At 38.9% G+C, this 16,679-nt stretch overlaps 1 protein-coding gene across 3 annotated transcripts in view; it reads left to right on the forward strand.

Annotated features, from left to right (window-relative positions):
• Positions 1–16,679, forward strand: part of ZBTB20 (zinc finger and BTB domain containing 20) — a 467,807-nt gene that overhangs the window by 176,618 nt on the left and 274,510 nt on the right. Inside the window, exon 1 of one of the 3 annotated variants that reach the window (XM_007454826.1) lies at positions 177–265. The exons of the other annotated variants lie outside the window; for them this stretch is intronic. The gene's annotated coding sequence lies outside the window, so the exon portion shown is untranslated. Of the gene's footprint in view, positions 1–176; positions 266–16,679 lie in introns of those variants that run through there. 3 annotated transcript variants of the gene reach the window in all.

Consider the following 16,679-nt stretch of genomic DNA (forward strand, 5'->3'; position numbering starts at 1 on the left):
TTTTTTTTTTTTTTTTTTTTTTTTGTTTCTCTTGCTGTTGTTTATTTATAAGACATTTCCTCTCAGTTAGTAGAAGTTAGATCGTAAGAGGCTCCAGTGATTTTCCTTCCACCTCCCCTCCCTAATTTCTGTGCTTCAGCACTCTGGAACACTGTGAACTTGACAAACTAATCAGAGCAGGGAGCTTAGCAGCCAGGCCTGGACACTCTCAAGAGACTGTGCTGATTCTCAGTCGATACTCCTTGGATCAGGAACCATAGTCCTGGTGAGTGGTGAGGTTCCAGAATTTGATGTGTCAAGGATTCTATTCTTGGTGTCTCTGAGGCAGTCAGGAAATAACGAGTGTTTTTAAAAAGGAAAAAAAAGAATGCAGTTTTTTTAAAAAGCTACCAAACAATCCAACGGCCTGATGAAGATTTTACTGTGCACAGCTGAGAGCACTCTATGGACAATGGCTGAGCCTTGAGTCTGTGCTCAGGAGGAGCCTGCAGGCTTAGGTTTCATGCTGCCACCGATGGATGTCAGCCTTGGCAGGCCTGGCAAACATGCTTGTGGGAGGAGGGAGATAGGTGAGTGAGTGCAGCTGGGAGGTAGTAGTCCGGGTGGTAGGAGGGGGAAGTGAAAGTGGGATTCATGGTTTGTTGGGAGTTTCTCTCTACCAACTTTTCATGCATCTCTCTTCCGCACATTTACATTATGCTCAGAATACATAACGTACCCAGCTAAGCAAGAAAGAGAAGTGGATGCATAGCAGAATATTGTTAATACTGTTCTTCTAAAGATCACTTTGCTAAGAACTGGCTGTTTTTAAATATTAGGGAAACTCCCTCCACCCGACCTTTGGAAAATATTATTTGTCATACCCTCTTCTTTATTCTTCTGCATTCATGATATCAAACAGAAGAATGCAAGGAGAATCCTTATTTGGTTCCAGGGAAATTTATCATTGTGACATAGGAAAACTAGATGACTGTCCTCACAGTATTAAACCCAAATATAGTATTGTCCTCAATATAAGAGATTCTGATTGAGTGTGCTCTGGGAAGTTGTCAAAGGAATGAAAAGGGGGTGGTTGCATGCTGTCTGATATGAGACTAGCAGAGGAGTCAACAGACCAGCTTTTGGTTCCAATACATGCCTTCCGTGTCCTTGTTAATAATTCACACTCTCCCTGGAAGTGGAGTTTCGGTTAGAATGTGTATTTGTCTTTTACCATCAGGTCCCTACTTACTTGCTCTTTCAGAGGTATTTGATCTTACTGTGTTTTCTTGTCTTCTTTCCAATTTCAAGAATCCAGCATGTTCCAAAATATTAAGAGTGGAAAAAACAGAAAACAAAAAAACATGGTGGCCGTAAAAGCATTTGACTGTGTGGCAGCATCTGAAGTGAATTGCTCTTTGGAGAGAGGGAGGAGTCTTTGATGTCCCCAATATGGTTCTCATAGGCTAAAACTTCCAAGAACCACAACCCAGCCTAAGGGGCACTTACTCGATGTTCTTAAATATTTGGAAAGAGATGCTATTTTATTGTTTTAGTTTTCCTTGCTATTAACACATTGCCAGTAGATTCCTCCTAAAAGTTGAAAATGCTTTAGCAATAGTTGATTTTACATTTAACCAGATGTGTATTGTGTGTGCCTGTTGTGTGTACTCTTGTCCAAGCTGGTACAGTCATCCAGCATATTACAGTGATACTTGGCTTTGGAATTTTGTTTGCTACTCTGGGCGATTCAGATTCTTAACCATTGAACTCACGCATGCTCGTTTATTCCTGTGGTCCCTACAGACACTGACCCCTGCTACAGCCTCATCAGGGTCTGTCAGTGACCTCTAGGACAAAGAGTCAGCTTCCTTTCACAATTCCTGTAGTTTGTGAGGCACATCAAATTCCTGAGCTGTCATTGTGATAGGAAGCAGTCCCAGAGTTTTATTAGGACCAGTGTGCTGAAAGTTTAATGGTATGTAATGGAAAACTTGCCTATTTCAGTTAGGCCATGTCAGTTATGACCATACTACTTGTATGTGTAATGTTTCTTGGGGATTTTCCATTAATTCTTTTTTTCTAAAGAAAGAAGTTGAAAGGGAAAATAGTGTTAAAATTTTTTCTAAGTTTGATATAAAAAATGTAACTAGTTTTACCCCATTACCACCAAGACCTACGTTAGGTTGTGCCTTTCTCAGTTAACGCTTAGGCTGCACAGACTGCTGGGAGAATTGTCTGTTAATCTCTGGTAGGGATGATGTCTATTAGGACTGCACTGAGGGCAAGCTGTATATCTAATACTTAGAAAATATTTTATTATTGAAATCCTGTAGCCTGTACATGAAATTTTATGAGCATCTTTAAGCAGAAAACAGGTAAACACAAATATCTAAGAGTATATCCCAAGAGATGACATTTAAAAAATATAACCTGACAGAGAAATTTTCCTCATTGTTGCCAAGATCTGGAGTTCCACATGGCTGTGGAAGAAAGAATTCTATGGCTAAGTTGGAGTATTTAAGTCAGAATTTGATCAGTACACCTTTGACAAAAAGGCAAGATAATGATGTATTTCTTTCCATTTAAATGGTTGTAAATGGTTACCTGATCTTTTCAAAACCTATGTTATAAACCTTCACAGTGTACTATCAATAATTCAGTTTTCCAGTGCTGATCACCCAAATTTTTATTTCATTTCAGAGGATGCACGTTATAAAATGTATATTATCTTGCACGTGCATTTTTGCTGTAAGCACTTCCTATGTTATATTTATTTAAATAGGCAGTCACAAAGAGACACAAATGACATTGCTAAATAACAGAATTATTATTGCCCCAGTAAGAAATTATTCTTTCTTATTTATATACAAATGCTTTTTGATATTTATGTGATTCCTTTCAAAAGATACATATCTTTAAACATTAGGATGAAGGCATTGATTCATTATATCATGTGATTGTATATGTATGTTATCTTATGCATAATCACATACCTATATTCAACTATTAAAGATATAACCAAATCCTAGGTAGGCTTACTTGCCTTTGAATTCAATCAGACGTTTTGCAAATCAATCATAAGTGAAATGTAGTTGACATTTTATCACACTGACAACACAGAAATTTTGCACAAATACTTATGAACAATATCTGCAAAAGATAAGATCTGGTTAGCTGATAAGATTGGTAATTATCCTTCATTGAACATACATGTTAGATTATGAGCCTAAATTCTATTTATGTACAACTTCAAAATATTAATTGCTATATGTATAAAGTAGTTCAAAATTAAATAGAAGGAAATTAAATTGCTTTTAATTATCTGAAAATTGAGAATATATTTAATGATTCACTTTATTTTGTAAGAATGAATTTATATACAAATGACCCAGTTTATTCTAGTTTCTCAGCTACTTAGTTGTACATTAAATACTTTGATGCTGTATTTGCATATCAGCATCAGCAACTATAATTTCCCAAATACCTTTTCAAGATAACCAGCCAAGACATATTCTTGTGAAGTCACACTTTTCTTTGAAGCTTTCCATAATAACTCAGATTAAAAGTGAACTTCCCCTTCTGACATTAATTGCATTTTAAAAATCGGTAGCTTTTGTTTGACACTTATCATGTACTGCTTTGAACTGAAGTTTTTTTATATGTATGAAACTACACGTGGTTAGAGGAAAGGTACTACATGTTATGTTTATTTATCTCCCTTCCAACCAATGTCAAATTGCCTTAATCTGAATGGAGGATCAATGAATATGTGATGAATGAATGAGTGGATGAATGGACGGATGATATCCATATGGCAGTGCATTGACATTGAGTACGTATTGCTTATCGTATGGAAGAAATACATCCAGAAAACAAATCAACAGATTTTTCTATATCTGAATCCCTTAAACTCCCATATTAGATCTTCCAGCTAGCTGACAGCAACTCCAGTCATTTGCCAAGGTAGCTTTCCTAATCTCCACAATGCCCAGGTGATTTCTGATGGGACATGGAGTCTTGAGCTCACAGTAGTTCCCTTCATTTTCCAGGACTCGTGAGGGGGCCGAATACCCAGGTCGGTCTGCTCCTGCAGTCTGAAAGTACCAGACTGGCCTCTAATGTATCATATTGACCAAAGGCTCCTCCAGCTTGTCAATACTTGCCTACAGTCAGTCAGCGGTTCTTCCTTTCCTCAAACTCAGCATCTAAGGAGCTCGGGCTGATGTCAGATGTGGAAAGGCACGAAGACTAGCTATGAATGCCCATGAACTAGACAGGAGAGGGGTGGGGCAGACAGACAGCACAATAAAGAGAGGGGCAAGAGGACAGGCAGCCAAATCATTTCCACGATCTTAACAGGCACTAATTAAATGCCCTGTTTTAGGCAAATAATAGCTGAAAATAGCCAAGGGCAATTGTTTCTCATGAATAAGTGAAGAAATTGGTGAGATCTCTTGGTGCTTCCTCAGTCAGTAAGCTGGAGCACACTAAGGCACATTTGGTGCTCTGGACACATCGGAGGAGAGGGGCCCATTCCAACACCCTAAATGGTACCCTGCTGACACGAATAACATCCAGAGACTAACTTCATATTACTAGAAGCTGACCCTAATAAACAATAATTAAAAGAAGCCACAATATTTTGTGAAATTTAATTATATCTGCTATCAATTGTCAATCAATGGTCAATCAACTTGGCAATCCCCAAACTACACCTAATTCTGTCTCCTACACTGAATTCTTTTCTAGAGCTTCTAATATATATAAATGATATGTACTAGTTCGATTTCCATCTCTTTTTATTTTTCCTATTTATCCTCCAGGAAACTGAATTCCTAGATGTAAGCAGCCAGAGGGAGAAAAAGGAACGATTCACATAACGGATAATTAACCCTTGAACAATGGAAAGTTAACTCTCCATAGACATGCCAAAAACTGAAATGTTTTGTTGTTGAATATGTTCTCCTTTGGGTGTTAACACATAGAGGACATCTCCATTAGCACAAACTTGGCACCAAACAACCTGTTCATTCTCAAGCTACAAATGCCACACTCGCCTTCCAGTTCATTCTGGCAGGATTTGTAGCATGATGTCCTCTTGGGTAGTCATGTACAACCCACTCTGAGGGGCAAAATTGTATGAGTGCCTAATCCACTTTTGAAAATGAAAGAAAAGGATCTGTTCTTATGAAAAGCACCTAATAAGGAAAGATACAAATTGTAATAAAAAGTGTTAGCACCTTGCATCTCCTGTTAATTGCCTTCCTAGTCAAAAGGTACCAAAATAGTGTAATAAATGTTAGACATACATCATAAACAGAATGCAGAAAAATGTCTCTTCCTTTTAACAGTGAATTAAAAGAGTAGCAAACCTTAAACTACCCATATTGCCTTAACTTAGGCTCCTATCCTTATTCATCTACTTCATTTGTCTAATGAGGATAATAGTACCCGTTTGACTTATTTACCAGCATTGTTATGAGGATCAGATTACAAAGACTGTCTCTTCATTACATTCAATAAACATGGATTTAACATTCATTCATTCACTCATTTATTTATTAATGCAGGAAACATTTTTGAACCATATTCTGTGTCAGATATTATTCTAGAGGCTAAAGCTTGATGCATTTATTAACAAATATGTATTAAGGAGCACATACTATGCACCTAGCACTTTTCTAAGGGCTGAGGATACTACAGTAAACAAAACAAACAGGAGTCTCTATTCTCAAAATACTTACTTTTTAGGCAGGGGAGAAAGATGACACAACAGGTACATATGTAAAATATATAGTATGTTAGGTAGTGATAAGTGCTGTGGAGAAAAGTGAAATAAGGAAGAGAGACAGAGAGAGAGAGAGTGTGTGTGTATATGTGTGTGTGTGTCAGGAGTAAGGTTGCAATTTTAAACTGGGTAGAAACGGAAGGCCTCACTAAGGGGACAACATTTGAGAAAGGTAAAGAAGCAAGTTTTGTGGATATCTAGGCAAAGGCTAGAACTGGAACTACAAAGGCCTGGAACTACCAAGTGCAAAGGCCCTGGACAGAAATGGAGTTGTATCAGGCAAGTCTGAGGGGTAACAGGGAAGTCTGTGTGCAGGATCAGAGTGAGCAAGCAGGGGAATGGTAGATGTAGCAGGGAAGGCAGTGGGGGCCTGAGCACGTGGGCCTTTATGTGCTGTTGTGAAGGTTTTGGCTTTGTCACTGACAATACAGAGATGAAAGGACATGACCTCAAGTTGTTCGTTGGTGGAGAGGCAGATAGGGAAACAAGCAGGGATAATGGCATATGCTAAGTATCGTTAACTGGAGGATGCTCAAGGAACCTTGGAGGCACAAAACAGTGAATGTTTACCCGAATGTACCTTGTGGTAGAGGGTCAGGGAAAGCTTCAGAAAAGAGCTAATAAGTCCCTTCTGGGCCTTGTAGGATTCTCCCAGATGGTCAGAGGGAGGAAGAACATTCAGTAAGAGGACCAGAAGGGGCGAAGACACTTAAAGAGGAAATAGCATAGCAGAGTTGGGGAACAGTATCACTAATGTTCAGTAGAGGATGTGAAGAAATGATGCTATAGATGTAGGCAGGGGACAATCATGTTGGGCCTTGACTGCCACGCAAAGATGTTTTAACTTCATCTTGGGGCATTTGGGGAGCCACTGAAAGGTTTTAAGTAGAGAAGGTTAATGACCAAACTGTGTTACAGAAGATCACTCTGGCAGCATGGTGGAGGATAGATTGGAGGAATGGGAGAATAGAGACAGAAAAATGAGTTAGGAGGCAACTAAAATTGTTCAGACAGAACACAATGAAGCTCCGAACTAGGACAATAACTATGGGAATAGGGCGGAAGAGACACGTTTGAGAGATAAGAAGCAGAATGGACACAATTTAATAACCTTTGGGCTAGGCATCAAGAGAAGGAGTTTTGGATTGCTCCCAGGTTTCTGCCTTATACAACTAAGCAAGAAAAGCTACGAGGAGGAGGAATGGGTTTTGTAGGCTGGGGGAAGATGATAAATTTGCTTTTGAATGTGTTAATTTTGAGATGTTGGGGAATTATCCAGACTGATGCCTGGTAGGCTGTTGGATTTAGTCAGGAAAGCTGGAGATAGGTCAGGGATAGAGATAAGTTTGGCAATCATCTGAATCGTCAGCTTCAGGATAATAGTTAAAATTACAGAGTGGACTTTTCTCAAGGAAAATTTATTGACAGAAAGCAAAAGGTAGCAGATCCTTGGAGTAAAGCACATTTATGGCAGAGAGGGAGAAAGAGGAGTCTTAGAGAAGATTATGCTGAGCAATTATTATGTGCCAGCCATTGTGCTAGGTTGTGGAGGAACCAAGATGACTAGTACCCAGATCCTGCCCTGAAAGTACCCACAGTTTGTAAAAATATAAGAGGTTTCTATCACTGCCAACCATGGACAGTGCTAACAGAGGAAATGTCCAAGCATAACAGAGAAAGTAGTACAGAATATTTAATTAGCATTACGGGAGATTATAAAGGCAGAATCCTGGAAAGTTTGCTGCATGCATGTTGCCATACAGTTCATTTCTGATTTCTCTAATACTTGTATGTGTATGTTCTGGTGTTAGCATGGGTTCAAGCTATTGGCAAAACAAGCCAGGTGTAAATTATGGTAGAATTGAAATCGATAATGCTTTGAAGCACTGGAGTGCCCAGCTCACATCAGGGCATGCGTCTGTGTTCACTGAAACATGGCTATCAAGTGCACCCCGAGTCATTAGATGTGTTATCCAGTGAATAACAGCATAATGATATTTTAGCAGAGCAGCCTTATGATAAATTCTGCTTTAGTGAAACTCCATATACAGAGCAATTTCTCCTGGCCGTGTACATTGCATGGCAAAGAAAGGATATCCTGCTGTGTATCTGAAGGCTGTAATTTCATTTAGGGGTTCTATTGACATTGTAAACTGCAAGAGCAGAGCTCAAGTGGCTATTTAAGTCATAGGAACTTCAAGCTAAAATTACTGCCTAGTCCTAATCGCCACCTCTGAGGGACTCCTGCCTATATATATGTGTTTTATGTTTCTATCTTTGTGTCTATAAATACTCAAATCACTCCAGGGGCTGAGGTGATAAGCCGTCCTAAAATATGACAGGTATCTGTCACCTTTGCAGCTGGTATAGGCTAAGGGCTAAAAGCAGTTATATTATTCATTGAAGGTCAAATGTTAAAAGGGGCCAGAAACTCCCCAACAAGTTCAGAATATAGGTGTTCTTGTTTTCCTGGTTGAAGACATTCTCTATTTCTGTTTAAGGTCAGAGTCTTCCAGCATGTTGAGGCTAGAAAAGTTGGGACCTTTAAACTTACCTGTACATCAGAGTTTACAGCTCGTAAGTGTTTGCCCCATTCGTTCCTCTCTTTGCCTTGACCCATGATCTCTTGTGAAAATACTAGTACTGGATAGTCTTCCAGTAAGGTATAGATTATATACAATGCCCCACAAAAGTGATTCCCTAGACGTCTAAAGGGTCCATTCTGTCCTGAGATACAGTCAAGCTGAAAATTGGAAGCCATAATAATTGACTTGAATGTTTATTTTCTGGAGAAAATAAATTTAAATAAAATTGCAAATTGTCAAATTGTGTTTATTAGATGATGCTTTGGAATTGACTCCAGGAGAGCAACAAGGAAAGATTCAAAGCTATGTATGTTTCTCTTTGGTTTTTAATGAAAATGTTTGTGCCCCTACATCAACTATCAACTTTGTCCAGAGAGGCCACTACAAAATTAGACACTGGAGTTTAAACTTATTCAGTCATTATGGCTGACATTTTATTTGGTCACTCTCTTTCCCGGGCTTGGGAATCATCTTTCTACATACTGTCTTAAATACAAAATCCCAGCAGGATTATCATGGTTCAGAAAACCACAATAGTAATAGAACTTATGACTCCTCATAAGGTAAATGTGTTTTCAGTGATCTTACTAACCCTTATATCACCCTGTAGAGGAATGGAGGATGGAGAGGTAGATAGCTGGACCCCCAATTAGTGGCTGAGACTGAAGTTTTTACTTTCCATATTAGCCTGACTATTGTTCTACTGCTTCATCACAATATTTCTTTATTGCTTAAATAGTATAATTAAAAATTAAAGTCTATAAGAGCTGAATCTCTCTCATCTGTTACCATGAGATTTTCATTATATTCCTGAGCAACATAATATGCCATTGTCACATTTCTGAGAAGTGATACTGCCCTAGTAAGAGTATACTCAAATCATTTATATCCATGGGAATGTAAAAAAAAAAAGAGAGACATTATGTAGACATAGATAAGCTCCGTCATGAAGAAGTACAACTCTCCTATTGTTCTCCTGGATTTAGGCAGCATAGCAGAGTGATTAAGAGGGCAGACTCTCTGGGCTCTGCCACTTGCTAGCTATATGACCCTAGGAAAGCTATTAAATTCTTGTGCCTCAGTCTCTTAATATATAAAATGGGGATGATAATGATACCTTCATCATAAAATTACTATGTGGAGTAAGTGATCTAATAAATGTAAAATAATTAAGCCAATGCTTGATATACAGTAAGCACTCAATAAACATTAGCTGCTATTATAATCACCATTATCATCCTCCTCTTCATCACTTATTCCTATACTATAGAGTCTTGGTTAATAGCTGTTAGGAAAATTCCTACACATGTGTGTACATGCGCACACATACACACATGCAAACACACATGCACACACCTCATCCACCTAACAGTGCTTGCTTACCTCAGCTGTGGGCTTAAGTTTCACCTATATGTTAATTTCAATGTCTTCCTAAGCAGAGAACATATAAGGACTCCATGCTTTGGACGAGGTGGGTTTGATACTAAATTCAGCCTTCACACTGGTTTCAAGTACTTAATGAAGAATTACACAGTGGCTGGTCCTCACTCCTATTACTCACTCTAGTTGTTTTCATCTCATCACTTAAGACCTTCCTAAATCATAAATTCTGTTAAGCATGATCTAGTCCAAATCTACTGATGGGTCCGCCATTATAGTTTCAGCTCAATAAATAAATGTGCAGTAAATGAATGAATGTTCTATTTTCACCATCTTCACTTAGGTCCTAGTGCTGGCTACCTGTTGTTCTAAATGTTAACCTCATTGTTTATCTAGGCCAGTGCATTCACTAACCCTAGTTATTATTCTGTCTTCCAATCCAGATTCTGCTAGTTATTTTTCTCCTCTTGCCTGATTTGAAACTCTCAGTACTGATATCCAGTCACTATAGTAGGCCTACCCTCCTATCTGCCTCATCTTTTCCTTTGTGGAACCATTGACACTATCCTTAGAACTGTGTTCTTTATGCCTCTGCCTATACCTTCTTCCCATTTGAAATCTGAACTTTAATCTTATAAGTGATTATTATCCATTTGTATTTTAATCTGATACCCTTGGTTCTAACCTTGATTTTGATCTTCATATCACGTGTTTCACACACCCTTTTGTATATTTATTATATTTTGAGAAAAATATGCTTACATCAATAGTAAGTGAAAGCTGATATCAAGCCCTATCTGTAAGAAACAGCATTCAACCACCTTGGCAGACCACGTGTTGTACCATTTGTTATGCCTCCACAATGGTCCTTATCTTAGTCCCTTGATAAATATCAGAGACCTGATATCCTGAACCTGGTCTCAGTTGCCATATACCTGCTCCACCTCTAGGCTGATGCTAACAAACTTAATTAATGTAAAATTTAATTGAACAATGTTGGAATTAGTGTAGAATACATCTAATAGTAAATATCACATGTAAAAGGGAGAGAAACTAACAGCAAAATCCAACATCGTTGCAGCTGGTAAACACCATTCACCATTACATTTTGACATATTTATTGTGTTCCTCTTATTGTCCCTTTTTTTTGGAAGGGGCTCGTAAAAAAGAGAAAAAAACAATTTAAAGAAGAGGTACAATTTAAATTTAGAAAGAAGTATGATACTAAACTTAATTAGTATTTCTCACAATAGTTAACAGGGTTACTATTAGCAGTGTTACTATTATCAGAGACAATAAATACCTGCTTACAAGGAGCTTCTAGTTTGTATAGTCTTGTTGCAGAGATTAGTAATTAGGTCCTGAAACTAATTAGGTGGAAATCACTAGCCTGTTATTATGCACCAAAATGAGGAGTAAAGAAAGTCAGTGAGTGCTGCAAGAATTCACATCAGGGAGGTTTCTTATGGTATATGGGAGGCTTGATAGCAGAGGGAGAACTTCAGCTGAGGATGTAAAAGCTAGGCATTGAAGGATGAAGGAAAAGGGGTCTTTTGGAGAGAAGGGAAGATGGCATGCAGTGCTGTGATACCAGATAACAGAGAAGTAGGGAGAAGGAAGAAAAATTTTAACCTGAAAGAAGGCACAGCAATGGGAGTGAAGTTGATGCATACAGGAAGTAATGAAATTGGAAATAAGATCCATGTTCGTGAAGATTAGGACATGAATTTGGAAAGGCAGGTGGAGTCCAAAATTTATTTTATGTGGGTGATGAGAACAATAGCTGGCATACAGTTAGAACTCAGGAAGGGTTTGCCGAATAATTGACACGTTTTAGAGAGGCAAGCAAAAATAATGAAAGTGGTGTTTTAAGAGTTAACCTGGCTATAGTGTGCAGGGTGGTTTGAGGGGGTTGAGACTAGTCCGAGATGCCAGCTGAGAGGTAATTGCAATCATTCAGATGCAGACCAGCCAAAACTCAAATACAGTCATGACTGTGGAGATAAAAAAAAAAAGGACATTTCTAGAAACATTAACGGCACTCTCTGTATCTCTTTCCTACCAACCGTAACTCTAGCCCCACCATAACTTTAAATGGAAAGTATCTCCTAAATGTGGGATCCTCTTTGCCTTTTGATTTGATTTTAGTGAAGTCCATCACTACTTATAAGGCAGGGTCAGTATGGAGAATGGACCCTCAGGCTTACCCAAGCCTCTAATCAGTGAAGCTTTACTATATTGTATTCCTGCACAATGTAACATGCTCTCGAAGTTTGACTGCTTGGGGAATAAACTCAGGGAACACACAGACTCCTTTGGGTTCACACTTATGAGTTCCTGATAGGCAAGACTCTGTGGGAAATCTAGCAAATCAAAGAGTGCTGATCCTCTCAGGAGAGATTCTGGAGGAGTGTTCTTAACTATATAGTTCTTAACTCTCACTGTCTAACTCCTGAAATAGCGGCAGAACCCTTCTACATTTTCTCCCTTCCTTCTTCACTTAAATCAGATCAACACCAAAAGGAAACCTCAGTAGAGACTATATGCTAGCAGAGATTTCAAGAACATCCCAAGCTCTGTCTTACTCCTGGACGGTCTCAGAGACCCCAAGGGTAGTCTTGTACTTGGTTGTGAGAAACAGTGCTCATTAACTTGTCTTTTGCTGTGTGCCATCATTATCAGTCATGCACTCAGTTGGCCTTTTCTTTGGACAGTTCTGACATTTCTTGAAGGGTAACAATTGGACCAGCATATCACATCTATATTCAACTTTTTATTGGCCAAGAGTCATGTGTGCACATTGCTGTGATTCCTTCCTAAGGCAAGTGCCCCATTTTATCTTATGGCTATTCGAGTGACTGCCTTTTCTTGCCTACTCAGAGCTCCTTCTAGACAGGACCATGCCTTACTTTTCTCTTTATCTTCTGGTTTCAGCATAACATATGCCCCGCAGTAGATCACCAGTACACATTTATGGACTCTCTTGATTTCATACATTCTGAACAGGGACAGCCCTCCATGAGGCTTCCATCTCAAGTTCTGATGTGGAAAATACCTCCTAAGTGACAAACTCTTTTGGCTCCCCAGCCAGTCAATCCCAGGTTCTTACTAAGCCTAATTTTCCCCAGCAGTTGGCATAGGGGATGTAAAATTGATGGCTCTGCTTATCAAACCTGTCTGTCTGCAGAGTGTAGAGTGGCACACCATTTAGAGGAAGGGTGTTTGGGAAATTAAACAAGGACTGTCTGAATAGGAGACCTGTCGGCCCGCAGCGGAATGACAGGCTTCTGCCCACAAACCAGGGTTAAGACCTGCACATTGTGGCTTCTTTTCACCCATTTGTGAGTAATGGGTCTCACCCCATTAGTGGGTGCATATGTTACACCACTAGAAGCTGTTATGCATCCTCCATAGGTCTGGATGAAGGAGCTGTAGCTACACATAAATATGTATTTGCCAACAGATCTCTGTATTTATCTGCCTGTCAGTGGGAGCAGACAGGGCACAGCTCTTTGATGGGCAAGAACTGCGGGTCAAAGCCATGCTCTTGCTGCTGCCACCGCCACTGTGATTGCTGTGGCTTTATCATTTGAATCCTGAAGGAGGCTAGGGGCAGCTTGTTAGTTGTTGTTCCAGCCTAACCTGGGAAGCTAGCTCTGGTCACTGACATAATTATAGACCTTGCAAATGTTGACTGCCACTGTTGTTGTGGCCAGTGACGATGGACTCTTAAAACCATGGTTACCCACCATCTATCATCTTTCAATCATGCCTCAAGGGTACACACATCTCTGCTATCTCTGGGCCCTGTCTCTAACGCCTTTCGGATGCTGTCTGATCGTCCTGGATTCTGCCTGTTAAGTGTATTTCCTACTGCAAGCTGCCTCTCAGCCTCTGTCCCACTCAAGAGACACACTCCCTCCCAGCAGGAAAAAATTATTGTGCTTCAGGCTTCTAATGGAAATAGTCTACTAAACTAGGTGCTTACTTTAGCAGCTATCACACTCCTACAACTATATACATCATTGACCATGGTCTTTGCCATCTCAATATGAATATTCCTTGTGAGGAAAAAGATATTTCTCCCCCAAAGTGAAAACATACTAGTGATAGCAAAGTGAATTTATGATTACTTTGTATATAACTGAAGAAAACAAGCAGAGCAAACTTGTGTTTTTAATCTAGGACTGTTTACCAGTTTAATTTGATAGTGGAAATTAATTGTGCAATTCTTAATATAACTATAGTACAACCACAATTAACAGACTTGTTTTTTGTCATTGTTCTTCCTCTCATGCTTATAAGAGGGCATGGACCATTCTCTTCCCCCCAAATTCAGTTTTCCTCAAGATTGTGGCATTATTGCAAAAGAAGTGACAGGAGTATTTTTGTTTTTTGGTTGGTTTGTGTAGTATCCATTTAATAAAAGTCTGACTGAAAGATACAAGAAGTGAGCTCATCTGAGACAGTGCTTCCTGATTTTGCCTTTCTAAAAGGTAGGTGGCAAAGCAGGAGAGTTTTGTCTCAGACAGAATTTGGAAAGAAAGAGACTGTCTTGTCAAAGAGAAGTGAGGTGATGTGAAAAAGGCTTATTTCTATATGTCAAAAAGGTATAAGACAGATATTTCATTGAATAGGAGACGGACTGGGTTCAAAGGTAGAGCTTTCTTTTCCTAGTTATTTTTATTTGATACGCTTTCCTCTTATTATTCTTCTTAATATCTCTACTATGCAACAAAGTCAAACTGATTTTTCTGAAGATCATCTTCAGTAGGGTAGAAATTAGTAATTTGATCAACTAGATCAACAGACAGTGAAATGAAAATGGAGAAAAAGGAATCCTGTATTCAATTAAAGTATGTTGCCTGAGCAAAGGCTTTTTTAAAAAAAAATAAATTAGGGATTGGTAATTGGGAGTTATAGGTTGCTGCTTCTGTGAAAGTGAGCTAGGTAAGAACCTCATTTGACCTTTTGCTATCACTAAAAGCCCTAAAACTCAGTATGTGTATCAAAGTCATGTTAAATGAACATATAAGTTCATGGCTTGCTATGAGAGTCTGCACCTGCTTAAAAGGCACAACAGAAATGCTGAAATGGGGCAATTCATTAGGAACAAAGAATTTTCTAGATGCTGTGGCAAAGGTTTCTTTAGGACAGTGTTTTCCAAACATTCCTGATGCTAAGAATCATCAGGGTTACATGTGAAATATGCACTTGTCTGGGTCCTCCCTCCTGCCACCAGACCTAGAGAATCAGAAACTTCCATGGAGTGACCTTGGCATTTGTATCTGAAACAAGGAAACTAGTTGATTGTTAAGATCAGGGAAGTCTGGGAATACTGCTCTAAGAGGTTTTTTTTAGAACATATAAAGAGGGGGACTGATGATTTTATATATACACTTCTCCTATGTTCTTCCCAAGATTTCAGAGGCATTTCAAGAGAGTAAAAGAAGAGCCTTTCTTTATACCAATGATTTTTAAGCATCTCTTGTCTCTCCTTGTCCCTCCATATCAATGACCTTAAGACTTTATATTCCCCTCTTTCCCACCCCTCATCCCTACCTAATAAGTGGTCATATCATGAAATAAAAGTCCTTAGATTAGGAATTTGGAGCTTGAGTTCTAGTTCTGGCTGAAGCTAAGAGCTATGTGACCTTATATCTTCCATCACTTTAGTTTTCACATTAGAATAATGATGAGGTTGCACAAAATTTTGTTTGTGAACTATACCAGCTCTACATTGTTACAAATATTAAATAACTTCTGTAACCTTGTTTGGGGACCATATATGATGACTTCTGCACTTGATGGGAATGTGTGTTCAGGTTTAGACATGTCCATTAAGTATTATTTACAGACTTGTTACCTATTTCTGAAACCAAATTGAGTTACAATTTAATCTAAGATAATAAATTTTTGGAAAATTTATCTTCTTTTGACAGCTAGAAGTGTCTTCCATGGGAACTGTTGACAAGGGTTTGTCACATTGACAACCACATCATGGATACTGACTTGTTGAAAGAGTAAGAGAAGGTATGAGTGATGAATGAATAACCTGGTGCCTGTTCTCCTTGCTAACACTTTCAAGTCCGTGGAGGCAAGGATGGTAATACTCTTCAGCTAAACATTGGAGGACTGGTAGTCAAAATAATTTTTTAAATACATATACATGTCCATGACTTGGCTTTGCTACAAAGCTAAATGGAAAGTCCTTAGCTGAGTACAACAATAAAACTAGAAAATTAAAAGAAAGTGCCGCTCGAGTTTTGAAGGTGAAGATAGAGAAATGTAGCAGTAGAGGTTTACATTTCCTGAGCTCTCTTGTTGGCTCAGCATGTCCTCAGTGTAAATACACATGTGACAGTGGCCTATGCACTCATTCACACTTCAGAGAAGCCCTCGGTTTCCTTTTCTCACTCCATTTTAGCAGTGGGCAGCCTGCAACCTTTTGATCAAGCTGACTTTGTACGTAACATGACTGAACTCCGCTATGCCAAACATCCTTGAGGAAGTTGACATTTGTGTACTTTGAAAGAAAAAAAAGAAAAGTGAATCCCAACTGCTTCCTCCTGCCCTTTTGATTAAGAGAACGGTAAGTCAGCAGGAGAGGTGCTGCTTTTAACATGCAGGGTGTGCAGAACTGATTGGTATTTTTCTTTGAAAAAAAAAAGTAGAAAAGATTGATGTTAAACAACACTAATCAGAGTTGATTACAGGGACTGAATGAATTCATTGATGGGAAAGAGCCATGGTTCCAGAGACAACAAAAGAGATTAGATAATAGTCAGGGGAATAGTATTTGGAATAGTTCTGCTCATCTCTGACAACCAGGAGTCAGAGCCCCTCGCTCTCTAACCACTCCTGGGAATAGACTTATCTGTACACTAAGTACAGTTCTCAGCTGGGAATGATCTTCTCCCTGAGCTTTGTATGGCTGACTCTTT

Source organism: Lipotes vexillifer, unplaced genomic scaffold (assembly GCF_000442215.2).
Source record: "Lipotes vexillifer unplaced genomic scaffold, Lipotes_vexillifer_v1.1 scaffold1674, whole genome shotgun sequence".
Taxonomy (NCBI): Eukaryota; Metazoa; Chordata; class Mammalia; order Artiodactyla; family Lipotidae; genus Lipotes; species Lipotes vexillifer.